Source organism: Apis mellifera, linkage group LG3 (genome assembly GCF_003254395.2).
Source record: "Apis mellifera strain DH4 linkage group LG3, Amel_HAv3.1, whole genome shotgun sequence".
NCBI classification, from domain to species: Eukaryota; Metazoa; Arthropoda; class Insecta; order Hymenoptera; family Apidae; genus Apis; species Apis mellifera.
Window position 1 is genome coordinate 11,174,887 of NC_037640.1, and position 24,848 is coordinate 11,199,734.

The window sequence follows — 24,848 nt, forward strand, 5'->3', positions numbered from 1 at the left end:
AACGGCTAAAATACGGCTAAATTAAGCGAGAAATATAATATGAAAAATGTCTTCCGTAAATCGCGGTTCAAAAGAAATAAGAAATTGATTGACAAATAATATCATATTTAACTTATACGTATATACAGTTTGAGTCTGAATCAAAAAGCAACGACTTTATTACCCGTTTCGATTTTTCGATCCGATGAAAGAAAAAAGAAAATACGAAAGCACATCGGTTCGACCGTTTAATAATCGCGAAATAAGAGAAGCACACAGGAGGAGGAACGAGATTGAAATATTAATCGCGATAATCACGAAATATATCCGAATGATTGATGCGTGCGTGAGAGGTCACGCTCGAGGGGAATCGAAGCCGTTGCGTCTAAAAGCGCGTGATCCGTTAGTGGGTGTGCGGAATGGATATACACCGGGCGTATCTCCTCGCTTCGGATCCCCCCTCCGTTCCCCCTCGACACGCTCCACCGTACACAACCTACGTACAGAGCCGCGTTACGTAGCTGCAAGTCGTTTCTCACCGCGTCATTTCTCACGGTACTCCATTACGGATTTATATTTATATTCTCTCTCTCTTCTTCCAGATTTCCAAACGAGATCGTGAAAAGCTTTTCGCTTTTCCTCCTCCCTTTCCTCCTCTTTATTTCCTCTGAAACGAAAACCTTGGCCTGGGCAATCCGTTCGACGATTCTTCCTTTCACGTTGATTATATCATTTATCGATAATCCTCTCCTCGGAAGATTCGGTTTCGAGAGAGATCGATGGAAATTATTATAGGATGTTTTCTCGAAAGAAAGGTGAAGGATGTTTGTTTGGGAAAAAAGACACGAGGAGCAGAAGAGGATGAAAGGGGAGGATGAGAACGGTCCCGTTCAGGGAAAATCCAGTCCGGCACGTGATGTATGACGGCCGTCAAACCGGCCGATTAATGCGGCCGAGCCGTCTTTAGCGTATAATTTACGAGGCCGCCGCTTCAGATTCACTCGGCCGATCGTTACGATCGGCATCATTACTCATTACGATTCAGCCGAGAAACCAAGTTGGATGATCCGTTTGGAAAATCTTGGAGGATCGCCTTGGAGGACGTTCACCTTTCTTCGAGCGGGGGTATGGAAAAGAATGGAGAGGGGGGGAAGGAGGGAGGGAAGGAATCGGAAAGCGGGTAGGCGATACCTGCGTGTAGTGTGCAGGAATGCGATTCGATCGGATTTCGATACCTTTCGATACCCGATACCCGCCAACATTTCAGCAATCGATACCGAACCTCGTTCGTGTTGCAACCAACCTCTCCGTTAATTAAACGAATTTCACCGATCGGGAGGACGCCTCGGCAGAGAGTCGCACGCGAGAATCCGGAATCGTGGAACGAACCGTTCGATACGCGATCGATCCTCGATGCGATTCGGCCAAGTTTCGACGAGCTTCGACAAGCTTCGTTCGTTCTGGAAGGGAAAAAAATTGGGGGATCGATCCTTTTTCTTTTTTTTACGGATATAATATAATTGTTGAGTGGATTATGGATTATGGGAATTTATACGATAATAAAATTTTCATTCTAATAAAATTATGATATAAGTACAAGTATTGTTTAGATGAAATTCGTAATTAAGAATTATTGTTTGATTTGTAAAAGTGAGAGAATTATTGAAGCGTGGATGGAATGATAAGGGGAAAGTATGAATTGTATCGGGATTTATTTATTTATTTTTTTTTGATCGATCGAAAATTTTCTTGAAACCGAGTTATTCGAGCTCGAGGGCAAACACTCGCGGATGCGATTCAACCCGTTTCCTTTCTTCGTTTTCACGGTGTTACGGCTCATTAAATCCGGCAGCTTGATCGGTTAATCTCTATATATTTAACACCTGTTACGTTTCTCGAAATTGCTTTCGAGTCAACCGGTTAATCGATTTCGCTCGTACGGTTACTATCGTAACAAAATGACGCGTCGATTTGTATATGAAATGACGTATCGACGATCAATATTTCCATTTGCTGAATGCATCAAACCTTCGAGTCGTTTCTCGATCTTCTCGAAATTGGGAAAAAAATTATTTGTCGCTTCCAAAAAAAGAAAGAAGAAGAAGAAGAAGAACATGTTCAGAAGGAATTGTGATAATTATTTATACTCCGATTTCTTTTTATTAAGCTCACACTGAATGTGAAAATTTAATTAGAAATTGGAAATTGAATTAATTTTCGTTTTCGACATTTTAAATTTCATTTCAAATCCGGTTAATAACTTTTCAAGTAAAATCTTCGCGAGTCAGGATGACAAGAGAATGACGCCACGTATATCTCCTAATCGATTTAAAAATAATAGTTACTATCTATCTGAAGTAAATGATTTTATTTTTATATAATAAATTACAAGACAATAAGAAATTAATCCTAAATCATCTCGATCTAAAATAATTGATAATATATTTGGTCTTAAAATTAATATATATATATATATATATATTGAAATTAAAAATGAAATTATTAAATATGAAAAACGATTTATTTTTAATTCATTTAAATCTGTATATTTAACTCTATAAATAATAATTATTGAAAAAGTTATCCTTAATCCTAAAAAAATAAATATTAATGATTTATAATAGAAAATTAAACTTTATCGAATTAAATGAATAAATATTTCATTCAAAAATTAACTCTTTGTTTAAACATAAAAAATATAATCTTAATATTAATATTATTGAAAAACTAAAACTGGATAATAAAATTCCACAAACTAATATTTTAATAATAATTTAAAATAATCTCATTATATCATTGATTCCACAAATCATATTATTTTCACTTAAACTTAATTTAAATTTAATTTAACTTTTACCTATTTAAATAAAATAAAGTTTTAAAAAAAGTATTAAATTTAAGGAATTCAATGTATTAGTAATACAAAATATTCAACTAATACCCCATTTTTAATTTTAAATCTTAAAGAAATTTTCCCGTGATTAATAAATATAAATAAATAAATTGAATAATCGTCCTTCCAGCGTGATTATCACAATTATTTCACCTTTAACCTTCTAGATAGACAAACTTTTCGCAAAAGAATGTGCTGCTTCGAAAAAGAAAAGAAAATAAAGACGACGAGAGTTAGAACAAAGGGATCCAGGGGAGGAGAGAATGATAATTAAAGACAAAACTCTGGGTGGAAAAAGTTCCTGTTGGAGGAAGAACTTTTGGACCCATCCCGCCGCCATCCAGACACCCAAATCACCCCTACCTTCTTATTTTAATATACTACCGCCTATAGTTCCGCCCTTTGGCCTTCTACTCCGCGTTCTACACCGAAACTGCCGGAAGCGCAGTCGATAAAAAAGTCGCGGCGAAGCACGGAGGATGAGAGGAGTGGCGCTATTTCTCTTTTCCTCGCGCCCCTGTCATACTTCCAGTGGAATTGGAACGTCTGTGTGCTAAACTTCCTCCAAGCTTCCTTTCTTTTTTTCTCTCTCCTTCATTGAAGTGGAAGAGATTTCGAACGAATTCTTGGCGCGCTTTGACAAACTTTCGTTCGTTAATTTACTATTAACGTCGAATGAGGTTTTTTCTTTTCTTATTCAAGAGAAAATATTTATTACTTTTAACTTCCTCTTAAATTCCTCGTATACAATTTATATCGAGTGAAAATACGATCGATCATTCTCGTTTCGTCGAAACGAGTTACGCTGCGTTCGATTATACGTATCAATCCATCTTTCCATCCATTTTCGTTTCGTCGAAACGAGATCCAGGTAACGTTCATGCGAAGGAGGAGAAGGAAGGCGCGGATCGACAGAGTCCTTTGAAGGATAAGATCGGAAATCGGATCGATCGAGCGGCCAAATGGCTAATTACGAGCCGTCCAACTCGATCGGTCGAATTAACGCCGCGCTCGAATTCGCGTCTTTCATACGCATTCCCCTCCCTGCATGACCGGCCGGGAGCCAACGATTATCGGCAGACATAATACGATTGCGTAATGACCGGATAAACGAGGCAACGACGATGATTAAACTGTCGCCGGTGGCGCGGATACGTGCACCACGATCGCGGAGGCCAGGTAATGGCCAGGTATTGGAAACGAGAATACGCATAATTGGCGGGAACGGCGCGTGGTTAAAGGTCGAGATCGATCAGTCAGATTTTAAATAATTAGGTGGACAATGTTTAATAATCGATGAATGATTTTTTTAATGCTTCTGATCGTTAATTTGGAATTTGATTGATAATTGATTGATAATTCGAGGACAATGTTTAATAATCGATTTTTTTTAAAGATTGTAATTTAAAATGGTATTTTTTTTTATTTTGTCGTTGATTGATCAATGGATTTTAAATAATTAGGAGGACAATGTTTATAATCGATGAATGATTTTTTCGACTGTAATTTGAAATTTGGCTTTTGATTGATAATTCGATTATGTTTATAATCGATGAATGATTTTTTTAATGCTTCTGATTTTTAATTTGGAATTTGATTGTTGATTAATAATTCGAGGAGAATGTTTATAATCGATAAATAATAAATGAATAAAGCTTCGACTGTAATTTGATCATTGATTGATAATTCGACAATGTTTATAATCGATGAATGATTTTTTTAATGCTACTGTTAATTTGGAATTTGATTGTTGATTTATAATTCGAGGATGTTTATAATCGATGAATGATTTTTGTAATGCTTCTGACTGTTAATTTGGAATTTGATCGTTGATTGATAATTCGAGGACAATGTTTATAATCGATGAATGATTTTTTTAAAGCTTCGACTGTAATTTGATTGTTGATTGATAATTCGAGGACAATGTTTAATAATCGATGAATTATTTTTTTTAAAGTTTCGATTGTAATTTAGAATTATATTTTTTTTATTTTGTTGTTGATTGATCAATGGATTTTAAATAATTAGGAGGACAATGTTTATAATCGATGAATGATTTTTGTAATGCTTCTAACTGAAATTTGGCGAATAATAGTATTTTTATTTTACTGTTGCGTATAATGAAACGATAAAGAAGGAAATTTGAACGTGAAATTAAAACGGAGAACAGCGACGAAATAAAATGAAAATAAAATAAAAAAAATATATCGGAAGCTGAAAAATTGGAAGCTATACAAATGTCGAATTGTTATGTTATGAAACGTTTTGTTCTTCGCGAATTTTCATTTATAGTTGATTAATACAAAAAATAGAAACGATACGAAACAAATACGAAATAGGAAGAAATTATATTAAAGACAATAGCGAAAAAAAGAGTCAATTTTCCGTTTTAAATTTAACAACAACAGAACTTTCATCTCGTTTCGAGAATTTTCCAAAACGGAATGCGCACGTTCTCTCTTTTTTCCCTCTCTTTTTTTTTTTTCGTATTTGTATAGCATTTATTTTTCGTTGCAAATTTATATTATTTTTTCGCCCGGCTTTTTACGCGTTTTGTTTCGTCCGATTTCGTCCGATTTTACTCGTCGCCCTTTCGTTTCTTTCACGTTCGCGCCTACCTTCCGTTTGATAGGATTTTTATTCGCGAATTCGAGTGGATCCCATTTGGCAAGAAAAAAATTTGACGGCTTTAAAAATAAGGCTCGGCCAAAAGTCGGCCGTTTCTCGTTTAAGCGAGCTCGCTTTTATTTTCGCACGATCCGATCTTTTTTATTCGTTTGTGCTCCCAACTGCTTCGTTTCTTTCCCGTTTCTTTTTTCTTTTTTTTATAAAATTCAACGCTGGAAGAAATAATGAAAACGTTTTAGAAATGGAAAATTTCTCGGAAAAAAAAAATTTTCTATCGTTATTTAAATTCCTAATCGATATAATATAATTAATCCTTTGCAGTCTCTTGATTCTAACATTATAAATATTGAACGTTCTTGGAAATAATATATAAAATAAAATGTTGGAAATAAAAAATATATTCCATATCGTGGAAATTTTATTGCCAGAAATTGAACAACTTTTGTACAATTGTAACTTTCACATCACTATATTCATTCGTAAAGGATCAATGATAAAAATATTCGATAATTTTCCAAATTTTCTTTCGGCAAAATTAAAAAGAAAAAGATGATAATGAAATAAATCACAATCAATTTCTGTACGCAAAATACGTCTTTTTGCGTCGCAGAAATTAAGAATAACTCGCGTCTTCGAAATTTGATCGATACGATAAAAAAAATTTATTTATTTAGGAAGGAAATTAAAAAAATAAAACGAAAACGATCGTTCCCAAGCGTGAGACTGGTTCTACGCGCGAGTACAACTCGTGGCTTTCAATTTTTGATAAAAAAAAAAGAATACAGTTTGTCAGCCGCGACGATCTAGTAATTTATCGGCGCGACGCATGGACGCGTCGTTACATCGGAACCGAATAAATCTTCATTGTGTGGTGTGGCGGACGCCTCGTGGGACATTTACGTCTGCGTCGCCCTCTCCTATTTACCCAATAACTGAGCCGGATGATCGCACGATGAAAAAAACACTTTGTTGGACGAAATCGTTGAAAAATGCCCTTCTCTCGCCGTAGAATTTTTATTTATTTTCTTAAAACGACACTTGCCTTCAATGCTGATCGATCCTCGTAAGTTTTATCGATGTAATTTGATATTGGATTCGAGCGTACGCCGGCCGAGTTTTCTTAACGGATCGAAAATTTATTGGAAAACTTTCGAACAGGAGGATCTCGCCCGAAATGAAATTTTATCTTTGGTATCTTTAATGTAATAATTCGTGTAATAAAAGTTCTGTTCCACTTCGATTTCAATTCAAAACTTTTGAAAGAAGACGGATAAATGAAATGAAATTTTATCTTTGGTATCTTTAATGTAATGTAATGATTCGGATAATAAAAATTCTGTTTCCCTTTTACTTCAATTCAAAAAAATTTTCGAACGGAAGAATTTTATCTGATGATGGATAAATGAAATGAAATTTTATCTTTGGTATCTTTAATGTAATAATTCGTGTAATAAAAGTTCTGTTCCACTTCGATTTCAATTCAAAACTTTGGAACGGAAGAATGACGGATAAATGAAATGAAATTTTTGGTATCTTTAATTCGGATAATAAAAATTCTGTTTCCCATTTACTTCAATTCAAAAAAATTTTCGAACTGAAGGATTTTACCTGATGATGGATAAATGAAATGAAATTTTATCTTTAATGTAATGTAATGATTCGGATAATAAAAGTTCTGTTCCACTTCGATTTCAATTCAAAACTTTCGAAAGAAGACGGATAAATGAAATGAAATTTTATTTTTGGTATCTTTAATTCGGATAATAAAAATTCTGTTTCCCATTTACTTCAATTCAAAACTTTCGAACTGAAGGATTTTACTTGATGACGAATAAATGAAATTTTATCTTTGGTATCTTTAATAGACGATAATGTAACAATTTAGATAATTAAAAGTTCCACTTCGATTTCAATTCAAAACTTTCGAACGGAAGAATGACGGATAAATGAAATGAAATTTTATCTTTGGTATCTTTAATGCAATGATTCGGATAATAAAAGTTTTGTTCCATTTCGATTTCAATTCAAAACTTTCGAACGGAAGAATGGCGGATAAATGAAATGAAATTTTATCTTTAGTATATTTAATGTAATGTAATGATTCGGATAATAAAAATTCTGTTTCCCTTTTACTTCAATTTAAAACTTTCGAAAGAAGATAAATGAAATTAAATTTTATCTTTGGTATCTTTAATGTAATGCAATGATTCGGATAATAAAAGTTCTGTTCCACTTCGATTTCAATTCAAAACTTTCGAACGGAAGAATGACGGATAAACGAAATGAAATTTTATCTTTGGTATATTTAATGTAATGATTCGGATAATAAAAATTCTGTTTCCCTTTTACTTCAATTCAAAACTATCGAACTGAAGGATCTTACTCGATAAATAAAATTTTATTTCTGATATCTTTAATACATGATCTTCGTGTATTAAAGATTAATTCGAATAATAAAAATTTCGTTTCGATTTCACTCGAAGAACGAGAAGCGGAATTCGCGCAATTAGCGTGATTCAGGGATCGAAAATTTGTTGGGTAGGGACACTTGCCAAGCGGATGGCATTAAAGGGTGTAGTTGCTAACAACTGGAGGGTGTACAATGCATCATACGGAATGCGTTCTCCACCCTCCTCGTATTGTCGCCGTTACGACAGTTTTCGTGGACCACCTCGTCCACTACTTCGTCCACTAAATTGCTTCCCCGCATTGTTCGCCAACCCCGAAATATATCGAATCGCTGCTAAATGTCCCTTTGATCGAATTCCTCCAAATATTTCACATCCCTTTCCAAGATAAAATAAACGAAAGAAAGAATTTTTCATCTCCTTTCTATTACAATCTTCCTTCGAAACGTGTCGCGAATTAAAACACGTTTCACGTAATCCCAACAGTGTCTCTCGCCATTCCTTCTCTCCTTTTTTTTCTCGCGCGCGAATATTAAATTGTTTACGTAGCGGTCTGCCATCCCGCGCGAGATATCTCTCTCTCTCTCTCTCTCTCTTTTTGTGCAGCCGAGACACGGAATAGGGGTCGATCGATGGGGGATGATTCTGTGCAACGAGGGGTGCAGAATTTTCATGCCCGAACGAAGCGAGCCCCCCTCGTCGCGGTAGACGAGACACGCGGGGTTGTCGCCTCCCCCCCCCACCCCCTATTTCTCCGCCACGGCCTGTATAGTTTATGTATAGCCGCCGGCTAAGGCTAAAAGGGATGTCGGCGCGGAACGAATCTCGACTTGGTCGACGTCGCCTGTTTCCCCGTTGAACCGTATCCGGCTCGAAATCTTGGAAACGTTTTTTATTATTATTGTTATTGTTATTATCTTGGAAATATAATTGTAAATATTTTTTTCCACGATCGAGGAATTAGAATTGATTTTTCTTTAAGCGTTTAAATGGATTATATGAAGTTCCTAATTTTATTAGGAAATTGGTGGATGGAAAATATTTGAAGTTGATGAAATTTTGAAGTTTTCTCGTAAATGGACGTAGAATTATAATTAAAAGTCTTGTTTATTAGGAGATTGAGAAATATTTGGGATAGCTGAAGTATTAAATTTTTACACGATGGAGAAAGCGGAACTGTGGAATTTTTTTCTAATAATTTTCGAACATGAAATTTCGCTTTTATAATATTTTTGATATTTTATAATATCAATATATAATATATTTTAGTATATTAAATATAAGTAAATATAATTTAGTATAAAATATAATATTTAATATATTATATTTTATTTTAATATATATTAACGCTTTTGAATATTTTATAAATAAAAACTTCGTCTCCAAAGTTTTATTTCTTTTATTAAACAATGGAGAAATATCGAATAATTATCGACAAATATCAATCTGATATTCCTATCTGTAATTATTCAATTCTTCCTGATATTTTCAGGAATATAAATAAAATGGCATCTTTTTTTTAGAACATCATTTACACTTCAATTACTACAATTGTAAATTTTATAGTTTCGCGTGAAATTTCGCTTTTGAATATTTTATAAATAAAAAATCCAAAGTTTCTTTTATTAAACAATCGAGAAGTATTGAATAATTGACAAATATCAATCTGATGTTCCATGATATCTAAAATTATTCAATTCTTCCTGATATCTTTAGGAATATAAATAAAATGGCATTTCTTTTTTTTAAAACATCGTTTACATTTCAATCACTACAATTGTAAATTTTATAATTTCGCGTGAAATTTCGCTTTTGAATATTTTATAAATAAAAAATCCGTCTCCAAAGTTTCTTTTATTAAACAATCGACAAATATCAATTTGATATTCTGAAATTCTTCCTGATATCTTTAGGAATATAAATAAAATGGCATTTTTTTTTTACAGAACATCATTTACACTTCAATCACTCTAAATTTTATAGGTTCGCGTGAAATTTCGTTTTTGAATATTTTATAAATAAAAAATCCGTCTCCAAAGTTTCTTTTATTAAACAATCGAGAAATATCGAATAATTGACAAATATCAATCTGATGTTCCATAATATCTGGAATTATTTAATTCTTCCTGATATCTTTAGGAATATAAATAAAATGACATCTTTTTTTTAGAACATCGTTTACACTTCAATCACTACAATTGTAAATTTTATTATTAAACAATCGAGAAATATCGAATAATTATCGATAGATATCAATCTGATGTTCCATAACATCTGGAATTATTCAATTCTTCCTAATATCTTTAGGAATATAAATAAAATGGCATCTTTTTTTTAGAACATCGTTTACAATCACTACAATTGTAAATTTCTTTTATTAAACAATCGAGAAATATCGAATAATTATTGATAGATATCAATTTGATGTTCCATAACATCTGGAATTATTCAATTCTTCCTGATATTTTTAGGAATATAAATAAAATGGCATTTCTTTTTTTTAAAACATCGTTTACACTTCAATCACTACAATTGTAAATTTTCGCGTGAAATATTTTATAAATAAAAACTCTGTTTCCAAAGTTTCTTTTATTAAAAAATCGAGAAATATCGAATAATTGACAAATATCAATCTAATATTCCATAACTGTAATTATTCAATTCTTCCTGATATCTTTAGAAATATAAATAAAATGGCATCTTTTTTTTAGAACATCATTTACAGTACAATTGTAAATTTTATAGTTTCAAAATCGCGCGAATCGAAATCGAAAATCGAATAAGAAAGTCGTAATTGATTCTCATAAACAACCAATCAAACCTCTAATCTATACACTATAGTTTACACGCCACGTCCAACTCGCTAATCTAATTGCCGCTTTCCGACGACGAGACGTTGATGGATGTATTACTCGACGGCCAATTTTCTGATTTATCGCCGGACTCTCTCTCTTAACGCTTATTAAGATTCCAACACTCGAAAATGATATTGCCACGTACGAAATACCATGATCATCTTTTCACTCTCGCAATAATTCCCATTAACGATAAATTGAACCGTGACACAGCATTCTCGTTTATTTCCACTCCCTACACATTATCATCACTAAAATTAACGTTTACTCCGTGGAAAGTTTCAAAACCTGTCGCTATTGTTACACAATACAACGTGTGTTACACATATATTGACGTAACTGAAACGAGGCAATTCTCACGCTAACGTTGTTTCCAAAACCAGATCGCTTTGACCTGATCCATCTCCCCGTAAAAAAACTTTCTTTCCATTAATTCCTATAATCCTCCTCCCTAAAAAAAAGGAGACGAAGATAGAATTCTCGCGAGAAAAAGAGAGGGTCGTTCTGGCGGATAGATTAAAAATAAATATTCGAATCGAGGTCGAGGGAACGAGAGATGAACTTTGAAAGAAAGAGAAAAAAAAAAATATTCCGCGAAAAAATCGGGGTCAACGGTGGAGAAGAGAGGGAAGAAGGGAGACGCGTGTAACGTTGTAAAAGCGTCGCTTCAAAGCTCGGCCGTCCAATATCGTCGCTCGATCTGTATCGAACAGTTTCGTTTACACGCGCGCAAGGACGCCTGTCTCTTGCAGCGGTTTATTATTAAAATTGACACAACGCGGGGGCGGGATGATCGATCTCGAAACATATAACAAGATCGTTCTGTTCTTTTTCTTCTTCTTTTTTCTTTTTTGGAAAGAAAATCCGAGGAGAGATATCGATATCGATAATCCGTTCACCGTTCGACTCGATGTAATTATTACGCTTTGACCGTCGAGCGGAATAATTGTATTTAGCAGGGGGAGGATCGGTATTAAGGAGGGCGTTCTCTAAATAATATTGTCGAGGAAAATCTATCCTTTCAGATAGATTTTCACGAATGAAAGTTAAGTCATTACTGTTATATCATAGTGATCCGTTTATGGAAAAATATTTACGAGGCTAGATATTGTTTGATAGGTGAAGAACAGATAATAGATTCTTAATATTTTCTATGAAATTTTGTCTTCGTAACGAAGATCCTTTTTAATGTTTGATTTAAAAAAAAAAGGAAGGAGAGGAATGGATGAATCACGATAAGTTGCGCAACGATCCAACGATGTTTCATCAATTCGAATTACCAAGTTTCTAGAGATTTACAGGATTGATTTTCCTGCTGTTCGATGACAGCTCGTAGCCTGGCCATTCGACTCGATCCAACGTTAGCGCCAATTAATGGAAATGGAAATAAATGGAGGAGGGTTGAATCGTAACTCTCTTTAAGAGCTTAAGTTTCAATAAATAAATAATATATAATATATAATTATTTAATTATATATATATATATATATAAATATTTTATTCACAATATAAATAAATATAACAAAAAAAAAACAATAATACATATATTTTATATTATTTTTAATTAATAAAATTAATAGAAAATTTAAAAATACTTATAAATTTAATAATTTAATTAAATTTATGTTAAAATTTTATACTAATTAATAAGATTATAAATTTGAATGTATGAATAAATATAAATTTAATTTGATATTAAAATTAAGTAGTATAAATATTTGAATAAGTATAATCATAGTAACTTTTAAATAAATTATATTGCGGTTTTAAAATTAATTGTATTAATTAATTATATATAAAATATAAAAATTATTAAAAATTTAAGTAAAATTATAATTAATAGAGGATTCTAAAACAATAAATGAAAGTTTACATATTACGAAGAAACCCTAGACTCTTTCAAACCCTGGATTCTCTTTTCCCAATACAACTTTGTCAGAAGTTAATGAAATCTCTTCCTTTATTTACAAACATATTTAATTTGACAACATATATAATTCATCCGCGAGTTTCGAATTTACACGAGCGATGAATAGAGATGAATAGAGACAAATACGTTCAAGAATTCCTCTTCTTCCCTCCCTGTCACGAGCTCGTCGACAGGAAATATCTTACCTCCTCGCCCTACGTTTCCACGGGGTTGTTCCACGCTGCCCTTTGGAATGCCTTTGGTATCAAAGGGTGAAACGAGGGAGGGAGGGTCGAGTCGATTTCCCCTATTATCATACGCCGATCGGATAGGGTTTGGGCCGGCTGACGTTTTAATACCACGTGACGGTGGCAAGGGGATTCCTTCCCTCCTACCGCCCCCCACGACCTGGATTTTTCATCCTCGTTGTCCCTGGTGATTAAAAGCGTGACGAGCGTAGGTGTATGTGTATATATATATATATATATTCCTCTTCCATTAACTTCGATTCTCATCGAAGCGAGCATCAAACGGGGCGCTCGAGCCGATGAAGCGGCGCGATTCGATAAAGCGAGAATTCTCTCCGTCCTTTTCTTTCGACGCTTTTATTTATTTATTTATTTTTTTTTTCCAGTCTCTTTTCTCACTCGGTCGATTTTCATTCTCACGAGAGAAAGAGAGAGAGAGAGAGATTTCATTCGATATTTTCCTTGGGAAAAAAAAGAAAAAGAAAGGAGGCGTCGTCGGATCGATCGTTCCAAGTTCGTTGGATTAATTTTCGAAATGGTTTAAAGGTGGTTTGAGAGAGTTCTTTCTATTCTCGAGTAAAACGAGATTAAATCGTTGAAGTTTTCTGAACAAAATCGAGCACGGTGTATATAAAAAGAATCTGTGGAAGAATTTAACAGTTATTCTTCGATAATTCGAATAATAATCGAAAAAGGATTGATCTGTGGAAGAATTTAACAGTTATTCTCCAATAATTCGAAACGTAATAATAATCGAAAAAAGATTGATCTGTGGAAGAATTTAACAGTTATTCTTCGATAATTCGAAGCGTAATAATAATCGAAAAAGGATTGGTCTGTGGAAGAATTTAACAGTTATTCTCCAATAATTCATAATAATAATTGGAAATAATTCACAGATCGAATTAACGTTGTTCGAGTTTTCTTGAAAATTATTAAAATATCGTTACATCCTATATTCCCTCCTTGCTCGAAATTTATTATCATCCCCCGTAATTGAAACGTATCTCTCCATCCATCCATCGTCCAAAAAGATTGAGACGCGATCCACTTATCAGAAATTGAAACGAGTTCGTAAATCTTCGAATGCGCCCCTCCAATCCCGGAAGCGATAAAACGCGGTATCGCTTCATATAAAATGTGTGAGCGAGAATGAAGCACACGACATTGATCCGCCAAGTCCCCCGATTCCGTGAACGTGTCGATATTTCGTACAACGTGTTTCTTTGATCGTCTCGTTTTCATTCGCGATAGGATTCCACGCCTTCTCTTTCTTTCTTTCTTTTTCATCCACGATGACACAGTTTGCTCGAGGCGAGAGGAAATATTCAGGGATGGAATAACATGAAATGTTGCGATAGTATCTTGAATTTTGAAATTTTCAGGAAGTTTGGAATTAACAAGTTGTCGATTAACGAACAAAATTTTAAACGTGAAGAATCTGAGAATTGTAACGAGGTCAATCACGTTATATAAAAGATATATTGGATCGATAAAGTAGACTTAAACAAGCTTCTTTGGAGGATCGCGTTTCTGCCCGCCCTTCCATCCTTTTCACCCTCCGTATTTGCTGTCAGCGAAAGCGCTCTCCCGTTCATCGACTGTTCCCGCGTATAAACATATTTCGAAGTTGCGATTAAACATTCTCTCGTCCCCAACCTGGAAAATCAGCTTATCGCGTTAAAGGGTAAACAGAGTTTACCTTATCCTCGTTCGGAAACGAGGATAAACTGGTTTAGAATAAACACGGTGTGCGGGGCCCATCGGTGTAACTGTGTTAATCCTGGTGTAATTTACGTATGCTTCGATTAAATCTCAATTAGTTGCCGGCGAGTTTGCAATATAGGATCAATTAAACGGGATTAATTTGATTTTATTTCGCGTTTTTGGAAACGGACAATTTGGAATGTTGAAGGTAATTAATCATTTAGGAAATCGAAATGCATATGTTATATGGAAAAACTATATCCGATCTTTCTTTTTATTCGTTTTATATTCGTCGAATATTGGTTAAATATAGGAAATTTGATCTAGAAAAGGATAAATTTAAAATTGACGTCTTTTGAAATATTCATCGTTTGCTTTATGAAATGTGGTTATTATTAAAAGCCATGAAAATTCAATTTTTCAATTTTCGTATGGAGAGAATTTCATTTTAGGAAAATGAAATCTTGGTTAAAAAATCACGAGTATCTTCGTTGAAATGAGAGCGTCTGAGATTTTCGTTCGACGGTGAATTATGATTTTATGCGATATAAACGTGGATAATGTTCTTTTCCGTTTCGTTGTCACGCGTCGGTACGCGATTTTTATTTCATCGATTCGAATAGCTGGCGCCGCTTTGAGCGAGGCCGTAAAATCCTATCGAGGCATAGCGAGAAATGGGAAATGGATCGTTTTCTCCACGTCGAGGAGCGTGGAAAAAATTTTCCATCGCGCATCGATTGTTTTCCACGCGGCGAGTCGAGTGCCAGCGCGAGAGTAGTCGATTCGAGAAATTTTTTTTTTTTTTTTTTGAAAACAGTCTGGCTAACGAAACGGGCCGACGTTTATCGAACAGTCGATATCACCTGAAACAGCTGAAACAAAAGAGTTCGTACGTTGTTCGTCTTTTTTCTTCTTTTTTTCATCCATCGGCTATGGTAAAAATATTTTTTTCCAGGTCGGTATTTCAGAATACCGATGGCGCGAGATCTCGTAAAACGATTGGTCTATTCTCGTTCTATCTGTGGTACGACACCTAGCGAACGGATTCAGGTGTTTTCTCGGAATTAGAGCCGATAAAACAGAGATTGTTTCTTATCGGCGATTAACCCACCCAGCCGATAAAAAAGAGCGCGAACCACCGATAAAACAAAAACGTCGGAAGATTACGTAATCATGGCGAGGTGAATAATTTTCAAGCACAATGGCACAGGGGGAGGGGGAGAAAAGCAGAGTTAAAAAGCTCGACGGGTAAGCTGTTTTTTCACAGAAATAAAAAGAGAAGCGTACCGGTTAAGTGATGCGAAATTAAAACTCGTCTCGCAGACGAGTGCAACGCTTTTATAAAATAATTCCCAACCCTTTTGTTTCCTTCCTTCCTTCCTCTTTCTTTTTTCCTCTCCTTCTTTTCTTTTGTTTTTCTTTTGTCTTTATTTTTCTTCCGTTCAATTAACGTTTCGTTTCGTGACAATACGCGTAAATAACGTTACTTCGAAGTGAAAATGTTTTTTTTACGAATGTGTCCGCCCTTTCTCTTTCGCGCTCTTTTATCCTTTATGCGTCCTCATTTGCAGAGATAAAACTAAAATTACGTATGAAGCGAACTTTATACTTCTTTTCTCGCTCTCTCGGAACGGAATCTCGTACGATGAAGCTCGATTCCCTCGGCGAAACCGTCTCTCTCTCTCTCTCTCTCCAACGTTTCGAATAAAAATTCATCCGTCGTAACTTCTGGTAGCCGTTCGTAAATCGAAACACTGGTATCGATTGCACTCGAGAGTTGCGTACGCTGGCACGTAATACCTTCGGATAGAAGGTAGCACGATCGACAGGACGAATTCGATATCCAAGGCCGCCCGGTACGATTCATTTTTCCCCTCCCTCCCTTTCCTTCGCTTCGTTTTTCGCCCTTTTCGCCCTCTCCCAACGTCGTTCCTCCTTCGTCGCGTAGTATCACGTGTCAACACACCGGAGTCCTGCGAATGTCCGGCTGGAACACATCGGCGAAGGCAAACGTATACAAACGCGCGTTTCTTCTTGCCACCCACATTAAGTCTGCGTACCGCTGATTAAATCGGTCGGCGAAAGCCGCTTACGACGCATGCCACGCCGCTTCTGCTTGATCTACTGAGGCGACTCTCGAGCCACTCTTTCTTTCTCCTTCTTTTATGGAATTTTCTCTCTCTCTCTTCCCCCACTCCCTACTCCCTTGTTTACTCTTCGATCTGTTACCGTTACTTGCTTTTGTTTGACCTTCGGCGAGACGCGCAGAGGTATATTTGAATTTTTTCGTACACTCTGCGCTCCGAGGTTAAACACGACAGCAAAATAATCGAAGTTAACTTTTATTTATAATTAATGTATATAGTTTTATAAGAAGTTTCATCCCATTCTCATCGTATGATGAATCAATTGAATTATTCCCTGCAAAGTGCTCAATTATCTCATGCGTTTTCTGAAGAAAATTCGATAATTTTTTTTTTAGAAAAAAATTATTTTAGAAAGAAATTTCTCTCGTAACATGGTGAGTCAGCGAGATATTAAGATTGGCACGCGCGAAAGAAAGATATTCATAAAATCCAAACTACGAAATAAGGCAACGACTGATCGATCTTCATTTGTCTGATTGGAGAATGGGGGGAGGGGAGAGACACTGTTTGTCCATTAAATATTCATGGCTGTAAATTCGACAGATTTGATTTTATTCGGTTGCGTATTCCGTGCATGAATATTCAACATATACGCGGATTGCCAAGATACATATTTTTTCGATTAAAAATTGAGAGATACCCCTCCCCCCTCTCTCTCTCCCTTTCGACGAACAATGAAGAATTACGAGAACGATCTCTGGTTTTTTTCGTGCTCGAATTTGAATTTGAGATACGAGAAAGGAGTGGAGGAAATAATGGAATTCGAAACAACGTAACACAGTTTATCGCTCTGTTTTTCACGGCGCGATCGAAATTTATCGGTTAAATACGGGATTACGGAATCCATATAATAAAATCGGGGGGAAATTGATGAAATTTTCATATTTCGGATAACGTTCATTTTCATGGTTTAGAGGAAATTACTTTTCCAATATTCGCGCTTTATCATTTGTCACGTGATATTAACGCGATTCACGGGAAATATATTTTCAATTTCAATACGTTACGCGTTTCATAAATTCCGAGATTGTTCGAATTTCTCGAGATCACTTTTATTCGAAACTAAACAGGTTTCAAAATCTGTTGATTAAAAAAAAAAAAAAAGAACACTGAAAAAGAAGATAAAGATCCTCGAAACTAAACACCTTCGAGATCGAGGTTTCAAAATCTGTTGATTAAAAAAAAAAAAAAAGAACATTGAAAAAAGAAGATAAAGATCCTCCCTTCTTCCAAAGCGCAACTTTAAAGGAGTCACAGCGAGGGTCACACAGAAGAAAAACTTTCACGGGGGGTGTTTTTATCGACCCCGTCTCAACAAAGCCGGCTTCCTCCCTTTCACCGTGAATACCGTGGGGAGAGAAAAGTTGGTTCACGATGCATTTCCTCTATCTTAAATGATTCCGGGCCAAGGACCCGCGGGCCCTTTCGAACTTCTTTATGCCGACGTCGCACCCCCGGCATTCAATAATTTCTTCCCTGTATCACGAGGGCTGTGAAACGTGGGGGGATGGAAGTAAAAAACGATACCGCTCAGACGGTGGAAACTGTTGGGAAGGGAGAAACTTCCCAATTGCGATCGCGCTTTCTCGTCGAAATATTTGTTGTTGGCTGATAGACGACCGAGGTGGAGCCGTAAATGGGCCGATCGTAATGCGAAGGGATAAAGGAATTCGGTGGGGAAGAGATTTAAGGGAGGAATGTAGATTAGTTGGATGATATTCGCGAAGTGGTTTCGATGAAACTTAGTTTCACTGTTTCTCTTTTTTTTATCGATGATCTTTTAACACATACTCGAGATTAATCCTTGCTAAAAAGTTAACAAAGTTGCAAATAATTTAAATCGACTTGGTTTTAATAAGATTATTAATTATTTCTAACGTAATAACTTTTCGATAAAAAAATTTTCAGAGAATTTTTGTAATTATCTATCCCTACGACAATAATCCTAAAAACACCGAAAACCGTTATTTGGACTTCCAGAATAATTGCTTCGATTAAAAAAGAGCGAATAGCCTTCGAAGAAAGAAAACAAAAGACGAAAGATCCGATATATTCTACAGCTATAAATTTTCTTCCGTTGGAGGAGAAAAAAAAAATACGTCCAATATCGTCCGTGATGGCGAGATACGAGAGGAGCACGCGATCATCGGCAAAAAGGTCCGGAGCAGACCGAGAAACATTGGGCCGCCATATGCGCGAGGCATAAACCCAGTGACTCCGCGGCACGCTCTTCTTTTTATTCCCCCCGTGGAGTAACGGGTGACGGGAATAATAACGGCATACGGAGGTTTTCGAGGCCGACTGGACTAGAGTCGCGCACCCGTCCTTGTCCCCCGTTACACCACAATTCCCCGATGTTTCCACCTCCGAGGCTTGCCTCGGCCGACCAACCAGATTCGCACCTGCGGTAACGTAACGCGAGATACGTGTACGCATTAATGACCGTTCCGTTCTTTTTTTCCTATCTTTCCGACCTTCTCCTCACTCTAACGTTTACTTACGTTCGAGTTTAACGTCTTTCACTTTCGCGTTGTTTTCGTCACGTGACGCGCTTGCCTCGTCGATCACCTTCAGAATAATTTCGTCTCTGATGTCTCTCTCTCTCTTTTCCCGCGAAACGGGTCGTTAATTTTTTTCACTCGACTCGCGGTTTATATTTGCGGTTAGACGTTTCGCGGACGAGATAAATTTTAGGCGGATCCGGAGGGGAATGGGAAACGAGGCGTTATCGCGGTGTTCGGTGTCGAGTTACCGAGAGGGGAGAGGGGAGGAGGGATTGGAGCCGTTAGAGAAAATTTGTCGAGGACCGTTCGAAACGTTTCACGCGCCGCGTAATAATTTCTCGCGCGAAGGGGAAGCTAGTCGAGTTGAAACGCGAAAGGCGAAAAATGTAGATTGGATCGGCGCTTAGCCGCCTCGTTGCACGTGTAAAAAACGGGGCTGATGAAGGAATCGTAAACAGTTACATCCGCGATTATATCGCGCTTTCGTTTACCGTCGTCGAGTTGAATTACTACTTGCGCTTCCAATAGAATTTTCTCGGATCACTTTTCGTCTCGAAAATTTCATATCGAAAAGTTTACGACTTCTTTTACGTCTCTTTTTACTTTCATTCGATTCTCGTAATATCTCGGAACTACGTTATACTTCACGTTACTGTGAAAAGGATCATTATTGGAGGATTTTTTTTTTATATATTGTTGACGTTTGTGAAAGGATATATGTATATTTTTTTTTGTTTGTTTTCTTTTTTCTTTTTTGAATGGATTCGATATATACGTTGAAATATAATATCTACGAAAGATTCAATTTTATAAAATGATGTCGTAGCAATTAATCGTAATTCGATCGATCCCATGAAATCCATCATTCTTGCGCTCACATCACCTTCTTTTCACATCATTCCTTTCGAGCAATGAATCTCGCCGACCCATCTGCCAAACTGAGAGAAAGTTCGAATCAACGAGAGATTTTATTGCTCCCCACCAGGATTCGTGGCTGTTCGACAGCAACCACGGACGACCAATACTCGTTCTTTATAGTCTGACCAATGATCGACCATTAACTGACCAGTGACCGACCATTTATTGACCATTAACCGACGACGAAAGAATCGTTTCATCGAAATTAAGATTTTAAGAATCGGAAAACAAGATTTTACGATCTTTTCGAAATTCATAGTATCGAGGACTCGATCGTCTCTTGTTCCACTTTCACTTCCTCTCTAATAACAAAATCATTACTGAAATTTTCCACGATTCGAAAAACATTCTAGGATCCATTTCTTCTTTGATACAAAACCATTACCAAAATTTTCCACGATTCGAAAAATATTCTACGATTTTTCTAGGATCCACGAGTTAGAGAAGCTCTCGAAGCATTTAACTTTCACTTCCTCTCTAATACAAAACTATTACCGAAATTTTTCACGATTCGAAAAATATTCTACGACTTTTCTAGGATTCAGGAGTTAAAGAATCGAGTTCTCAAAGCATTCAACTTTATCTCTAATAGAAAACTGAAATTATCGAAATTTTCCACGATTCGAAAAACATTCTACGACCTTAAAGAATCGAGCTCTCGAAGAATGCTCGATCATTTCTTCCATCTCTACTTCTTCTCTAATACAAAACCATTACCGAAATTTAAAAAACATTTCTAGAAAAGCGTGGACTTTTCTAGTAGGATCCACGAGTTAGAGAATCGAGTTCTCGAAGCGTTCAATTTCGTCTCAAATACAAAACTGAAATTATCGAAATTTTCCACGATTTGAAAAACATCCTTTCTACGATCCACGAGTTAAAGAATCGAGCCGCTCAATTATTTGTTCCACTTCCAGTTCTTCTCTAATGCAAAACCATTACCGAAATTTTTCACGATTCGAAAAACATCCTACGATCTTTCTACGATCCATGAGTTAAAGAATCGAGGCGTTCGATCATTTTCTCCACTTTTTCTCTAATAAGCATTACTGAAATTTTCCACGATTCAAAAAACATTCTACGATCTTTCTAAGATCCATGAGTTAAAGAATCGAGCTTTCGAGGCACTCGATCCATTTCCACTTCTTCTCTAATACAAAACCATTATCGAAAATTAAAAAACATTCCTAGAAAAACGTGGACCTTTCTAGGATTCACGAATTAGAGAATTCTCGAAGCGTTCAACTTTCATTTTCTCTCTAATAATCTAATTCCTCTAATTCCTCTCAAAATTATTACCGAAATTTTCCACGATTCGAAAAACATTCTAGGATCCACGAGTTAGAGAATCGAGGCGCTCGATCATTTATTCCATCTCCGCTTCTTCTCTAATACAAAACTATTACCAAAAATTTTCCACGATTCGAAAAACATTCTAGAATCCACAAGTTAAAGAATCGAGGCGCTCAATCATTTGTTCCACCTCTACTTCTTCTCTAATACAAAACCATTACCGAAATTTAAAAAAACATTTCTAGAAAAACGTGGACTTTTCTAATAGGATCCACGAGTTAAAGCTCTCGAAACGTTCAATTTCGTCTCTAATACAAAACCGAAATTACCGAAATTTTCCACGATTCGAAAAACATTCTACGATCTTTCTAGAATCCAGGAGTTAAAAAATCGCTCGCTTATTTATTCCACCTCCGCTTCTTCTCTAATACAAATTTTCCACGATTCGAAAAACATCCTACGATCTTTCTACGATCCACGAGTTAAAGAATCGAGGTCTTCTCGAAGCTCTGTCCACTTCCACTCCTTCCTCTCCGACTTCATTCCTTTACGACCGTTCCGCATCTCCTCGCGCGGATCTTCACCGTTAGATTTATTCAAACGAATCGCGAACTCGCGCGAATGACTCGAAATGTCGGTCTGTTCCCTTCCCTCCTCCATTTTCCCGTTGCCCGTTCCCCAACTCGTACTCCCTCTCCCTCTCTCTCTCTCTATTTCTTTCTTTCTCCCTCTCCCTCCACCTCTCCCTCCCCCGTTCGTTCCATTCTCCTCGCAACTCTCCTCGATATATCTGGCGCGCATGCATGCAACGAGATACGAATGCCACGAGCGTTGGCGGAACCCGGGCACACACCGATCCGAGAGGATGAATTGTGGGCCCTCGAGGAAACCTCCGCTCCTGTCCTCCTTCCGCCAACCTTTCCAATCCTCCCCCTCCTCACGACACGGCCGTTTCGCATCGCGGCACGAAAAGGTAGCGGTGGATATTCTCAGCCTGTCAAAGTTTCTGCATTGTTCTGTCAGCCATCGATATTTTTTTCCCCAGATCCCCCTCCGTCGATAACTCCTCTCCGCTGCTAACCGCCGCCGTCGCTGGTGGACATCCGGTCAACTTGGAATTGAACCGGTTCGCTTCGATTAAGCGCGGGATCGCGCGTTCATCGCTCGTGATTTTTCCTCCTTTTTCTCTCCAATTTTATCTCTACGTACAAAGAACTAAGAAGAAGATCTCGAAGAATGGAGAAGAGCGAGAGGACGAGAGTCATCAAATTTGGACGAGGATGTTCCGCGAGGTGTGAAAAGGTTTTCGTCTTCTCACGCGAATAAGGAATGCGCTTTAATGGAAGTAAATCGCGGAAGTGATGGAATGAATTGTTTCGTTGCAAACAGTTGTATCAATTATTATGTTGTAGCGAACAGTTTTTTACGATAATATGCTTTTCAATAGCGTAACTTTTTATAGCTCGAGATTTAAATCACGTTTAATGAAAAGAGAAGAGAGAAGAAGTTAAAATTGGAGATATTTTTTTAAGAGTAGATTCCGTGGTATCGATAGGGGAGAGAGTGAAGAGAGTATTCTTATAGAGAAGGGTTAAGAATTATATTATATTTCCCTTGGACTGATTCTTGCTTGGCGAAAAATGTTATGTGATCGAGTGGAACGAAGAGATGAATCCAGGATATTACGTATAATAATAACAATCGAACAAATATATCGATAAATATTTAATCCAGATTAAGGCACCTTCGAATCGATACTTTTAACCGAGCATCGACATCAAGTAACAAATACACGAATAATCCCATCAATTGTCCAAATGAAACGATTTTAATCGCGGAAGTGATAGAATGAATTGTTTCGTTGCAAACAGTTGTATCAATTATTATGTTGTTTTTATTATTCGGAAATTTTCGATTATACATTGCAGGTAAGAATTAAATCTATATAGGTGAATTAGGTGAAACGAAGTATGGAGATAATGGAGGTGCAATGGAAGTGGAATAGGGACAGCTCTAACAGGCAAAGGTATCCGGGAGCGTAGAGTATCGATGTGGACAGAAGGCACACTTATCGATGCCACGATGCTCGATACCTGGCCACGGTTGAAAGTTGTTTATACGGTTGTGTATTCAACGATATGTTTTTCTTTCTCATTCGTTAGTGAATGGGAACATCCTCACGACGGGACGATCACGCGCGTTTTACGTGCCGTTACGTTCTCTCTGCCTGACCCACTGCTTCTGTACCCAGGCCACCGTGTATTCCTTTTGTGAAATTCACTTCTTCGTTCGTCCCCCCGCGAAAGAATCGAGATTTATCGTTTCAGATAAGAGGAACTCTTCTCCTCGTTTTCTCTGTACTCGGAGAGAGAAGTCGTAAAATGGGCCAATTACACTTTCAATTATCGTCAAAGTGACGGTATTTTAAATTTAGGATCCCTCCTAAAGGATTTCGATAATTATTATTATTATTATTATCTATATTCACGCTCGATGATGATAATCAATTTAATCGCTTTCGATAATTAATCATTTAATAATACAACGCGCGCATAAACAGAGAGAGTTTAATCGATTTTACCATTACGAAATTCGTAAATGGAAAATTTGCTCGTTTCGATTAAAGCATAATGTTCCAATATTGACGTTAAATACGTACTTTATTATTATTTTAAATACTTTACGATTTCGCCATAAACCTACGTACGTAAACGTACGTAAACTCGTACACAGAAAATACTTTTTCTGCTCGAGAAGTGAAATACACGTTTAATCTGAGATGGAAAAAGAAAAAAAGTTAAAGATCGATAAAACAGTTTTTCGAGGGCGCTACTTTATCCCCCGGACGGGCGATGTTAGACGCGTTATCGCGAGAGGCGATCGCCTCGAACGACACATGATTACTTCCCGCAATTTGTGCTCGCCGTTTATTTAACGCGAATACATTATAAAACGGTGGCCGTATTACGCGGAGAGCCTTCTTATTACGACAATATGTTTCTCCACGGGTATCATCGTCTAGATTCGTCCTGAATTATCTCGACTCAGTGACGGAATCGAGTCCATCGCGAGTGGAACATCCTGCATTTCTTCCTCCATTAATCTCGATTGTCTCGATTGTTTATTTATTTATTAAAATTTTTCGTTACATCGAGAATGATTCTTCTTCCTGAAAAAAGGATTCTTTTTTTCAAAGCGTAGATTTAATTATTTTATATTATATCGGTTGATCCCATCGCTACATTTAGCCCGTAATAAATATCGCCAATTGCGGGCCATTTTTATCTCCACTTTTTCCTCGGCTCTCGTTAGAAAGTGGAATGGCCACTTTTAGCCGCGTCGCAAGAACAATGACACGT

General features: G+C 36.5%; 1 protein-coding gene across 2 annotated transcripts in view; it reads left to right on the forward strand.

Annotated features, from left to right (window-relative positions):
- The window catches only part of LOC724344 (probable Ras GTPase-activating protein), a 376,738-nt gene that overhangs the window by 80,206 nt on the left and 271,684 nt on the right, over positions 1–24,848 (forward strand). The gene's annotated exons all lie outside the window — the stretch shown is intronic.